Below are 4,470 nucleotides of genomic sequence, written 5' to 3'. Positions count from 1 at the left end.
TTGCTTCTAGATTCGGTTAGGTATCTAATATTTGATGTTAGATTAGTTGCATTTGATTGAGCTTGTTAGAAATGACTCTTGATTTTCTATAATCAGTGTACGGTTCGTTTCTTTCTTCAGTGATTTGCTAGATTGGCTTATTTTGATTGTGACTTGTGTTTCGCGTTGATGATAATGAGTTGTGAGGTCGTGGATATGAATTTTTTTATATGGAAAATTTAAGTCAATAGGTCTGGTTCAAAGAATCTAGGCAGTTGCTCGGTTTCGAACCTGTTTGGATGCGAGAAAATGTAGAAAATGATTGAAGGATAATTTTTTAAGTTTCTTTTTTTGGTTCTTGTATGCCATGCGGGTGGAAGTAATAAAGGAATTAAGCAACAAATTAGTTTATTAAGAAAAAAAATATAAAAATTCTTCCAAGGCCTAATGGGGAGAGGTATGAAGAATCTATTGATTGGTTGTGGATTCTAGAAGTATCTATTGTTGTTTTGGAATTTTAAGTTGGTAAATGAAATGTACTACAATGGAACTTGTCTTGTGAACAAGAAAACACGAAAGAGTAGCATGGAAACTTAAGTGAGTGCTTATTATGTATTGTTATTTTGCTTCATTGTAGTTAGAGCTTGTCGTAAACGAGCATTTGCTTTTCATTTTCTTATTTAACAATTTCTTCTTGTTTGGTTGTTTTTAACTCGGTCATGTTTTCTTACCACAGCACTTATGCTATGCGTATAAGCTGTGGAGTCGTCAAAATATCCGCACCCCACCAACCTATACACGTTGGTATAAGATTTTGCATATACCGGGGGAATTCCAGCTAATGCAACGGCACCAAGTCATATCACTCCTCACTAAAACACTTCGCTATTTCCCTCTGTCTGAAGGACCAGAAAATGTTACTAATTAATGAGTACCAAAGGGGCACTATTCTGTGAGGATTTCTTGGATTAGTCGAGCATGAGATTGATAATGACCTCTATTTGAAGTATCTATTGAAGGACCATAATTCATTCACTGAAATCAGGTTGGTCTAAAAATGATGAACAGGTTTTGCTGAAGCCCTTGTGTTTCTTTGGATGGCTCAGTATCTATTTGCTTCCACAGTACCGGTCATGGAGATCCAACATTATTCTATTGAAATTCTTCAAATTGATGAAAGAGCGTACTATTTTGGACCAGAATGGGGTAGAGGTGTAATCCTGAAAACAACTTCAAGACTGACTTGCGGCACATCAAAGCCAAAATTTGATGAAGATTTAGTGGGGCATTTGGGGTGGAGATAGATTTTGGCATCCCATCAGAACTTTTGGAAAAATGCTGATGCACCGAGATCTACTGAAAGTGGCATTAAAAAAGCTTCAACTGTGCCGAATTTCTATCCAGAAGCGCTTTACCAAAGTGCGGTTGTTAGTACTGATAATAAGCCTGATTTAGCTTATACGATGGATGTGGATCCGAATAGAACTATTCAATATGGTTACACTTTGCAGAAATTGATGCTACCATCACCAGTGCAGGGAAGAGGGTATTTGATGTCCTGATAAATGGTGACACTTTTTTGAAATGTAGATGTTGTGGGCATGAGTGGTGATCGCTATACTGCACTTGTACTTAACACAACTGTTGCTCTTAGTGGGAGGACTCTGACAATAACCTTCACCTAAAAAAGGCATCATGCTATCCTTACTGCCATTGAAGTCTTTCAAGTTATAGTTGCTGAATCCAAAACTTCTTCTGAAGAAGGTATTACTTTCTGCTATTACTTATATAGTTTTGCTTCTATGACTTTGCTGACTATTTATTCTGTGTATGAGAGGACCCAGTATTGGAATTGTTTTTTACTGCCTATGCATGAACAAGATTCTTTCTGATTGGTGGTAGACATTTACTAACTTGTTAAAGATTCCTGGTTCTAGTTAGGGCTTTGCAGTCATTGAAGAAATCATTGGGGCTGCTAATCGTTTGGGTGGAATGGAGACCCATGTGTTCCCAAGAGCATCCATGGAGTGGAGCAGACTGTCATTTTGATAAATCTGGCAGAAAGTGGTTCATTGACGGCCTGTAGTTTCTTGATCTTTTGTCTTATCATTGGTTTGTTTTGTTTTTTGTTTCTGCTGATATTATCCGTTCTTTTCATCTTCTCATGTTGGTTTCACAATTTATGTGAGGAAACTGATGTCTCTGCTATGGCCTCTTCCACCGTTCTTTGATTGTGATAAGCCTCCTATGCTGCTATGCATATTAATGTCCAAAGGGATATTCTAAGATATTTTATCTATATTACTAGTGAACTTTTTCCACTTTAAGGACTGTTAATCATAACTGTTTCCATCTTTTTTCTATCTGCAGTACATGTTGCATTCTTAAGTTTTAACCAATATCATTCTACCTTGTTTGTGTCATATTATAAGTATGGAGAAGTGTGTGCTTCACAGCCTGGAAAAGATGCACTAATACTTTAGCATTCTCAGCACTTGACTACTCCTGTTGCTAGATAATGGATCTTATCCTTAGAATTCTATGAGGTTCCTAAAGATTCTCATATGTACTCACAGTTTTCTAGTTAATGAGCTTGTCCACTTCGTTTGTATTTGTTAACAGCACTGCTTGTAGATATGAGAAGCAAGTAAAGGCTGAAGCTGCTTCTATTCATTTGCTTTCCCTACATTTCTCTTTAGATTTGGTTTTCCCTAATCCCTTAGGCCTAAATTTCTGCACTTTATTATTTATAATCAGCTGTGACTCCTAAGATCCTAATTAGTGAAAAATTAAAGCTTTTTTGGGAAAGAAACCACTTAATTTCCATTTAATGTCTGCTTGCCATCACTGGCGCTGTGGTGCACAAGTATACTTATAGGCATGGTGTTTCCTGGATAATGAGTGCATTCTTTGTGAACCTAGAGCATAACATGTTTTGAGTTCTAATTGCAACCTTATGATGAGATTCATGCATGGCTTAATGTGAATGTCTGAATCTTTATATGCTATGTTATATGTAATTTCCTTCTATTTTGCATGATCAGTGGTCTCGACAATCAAGGTCTGAGGGGTTCCTTGACTAATGAAATATCCAAACTACATCACCTGCAGAGCATGTAAGTGAAAAGTTCTTCAATCACTTTCATTTTAGTTACTTCTATTTTTCTTTCACAAACTGTTGCATACATATTTCTTATTTACATGCGAAGTAATCCCTTCCTCTTCTTTATGTTGTCCTTGGCTTCTACAGAAACTTGAGCGGAAACTAATCATGGGGCCATTCCATCGTCACTTGGAGCAGCCAGCTTGAAATCTTGTAAGTGCAGATAATTTCTTGTCTTGAAACACTTGTGATTGTATTAACATCTACATGCAAACTTTGAAATAATATCTACATGCGATAAACTGTGCTGACTTACAAATTGTCTCTAATGCACCCTTTTGTCTGTTCCTCCGTAATGGAATATTTTTGTTCCTAACCTTGGGGGTTCGGTAGTTCTCCCTATGTTCATTTTTAAAAGACAAATACAGGCCATAGCATGCGGTAGGTTTGATATAAATCATATCAATGCGTTAGATCAACATCATCCATTCGTTGTTAGCTGCATTCTTTTTTTGAAGCCTCAAATTCTGGATCATATATTTATTTCTTCTCTAAAGGAATTTGAGCTGAATAATATATGGTTAGAAAGAATGGATTTTCAAGTTCAAAAAAATTATATTTTATCTAAAACTTCATCCCTTTTTTGATATAATGTGTGGACATATATCTGCAGAGATCTTCCTACAATTTCCTTAACGATCAATTCTGAGCTGGGTGACTGCATTACCAGATGTAAGTTTTCACGTAGTTAACTCCGGAATCTAATAAGTGGGAGTTTGATTTAAGTTTCCATTTTTCAGGAATCTTAAGGCAATCTTTTCCTGGAAGAGTCCAAGGCACTCGAGGGAAGCTTTTGAATGGTGCTAGCTCAGTATGTCAAGAATGTCATTAGTATTGGTCTGCAATGCAATGTTTCTCTAAGAGTAATGAACTTTTCACATGATGATGATAAAAGGAATGAAATACTAACAAACATAATCATACACTTGCACGTCTATTATTGCAACTTTTATACCGGATACTTTAATTTCCATGCAGTTTTACCGATAATCACGGTCTCTGCGGCATACCTGGACTACCTAAATGCGGACCCCACCTCTCTGCTGGTGCGAAGGTTGGCATCGCCTTTGCTGTATTTTTGTCTCTTGTACTCCTTGTTATCTGTTCAATATGTTGGTGGAAACGGCGACGGAATATCCTTCGAGCACAGCAGATTGCAGGTAGTACCTTAAGGATAAATCTCATAACAATTAGTCAATTACTATAACAAGTTTTTTTAGTGAATAACTATTTTTAATATTAAAATTGTTTTGGTTTTAGATCCCTTGGGAATCGTATGAACATGAGACATCCTATTGGTAGTGATTAATTAAAACCTGCAAAGTTTT

General features: G+C 36.4%; 1 pseudogene; it reads left to right on the top strand.

The window, feature by feature from the left end:
- The first annotated feature begins 698 nt into the window (after positions 1-698).
- LOC121226291 (receptor-like protein 4) lies at positions 699-3,248 on the top strand (annotated as a pseudogene).
- Positions 3,249-4,470: the final 1,222 nt, after the last annotated feature.

Source organism: Gossypium hirsutum, unplaced genomic scaffold, assembly GCF_007990345.1.
Source record: "Gossypium hirsutum isolate 1008001.06 unplaced genomic scaffold, Gossypium_hirsutum_v2.1 scaffold_86, whole genome shotgun sequence".
NCBI classification, from domain to species: domain Eukaryota; kingdom Viridiplantae; phylum Streptophyta; class Magnoliopsida; order Malvales; family Malvaceae; genus Gossypium; species Gossypium hirsutum.
This window is presented reverse-complemented; position numbering and strand designations above follow the sequence as displayed.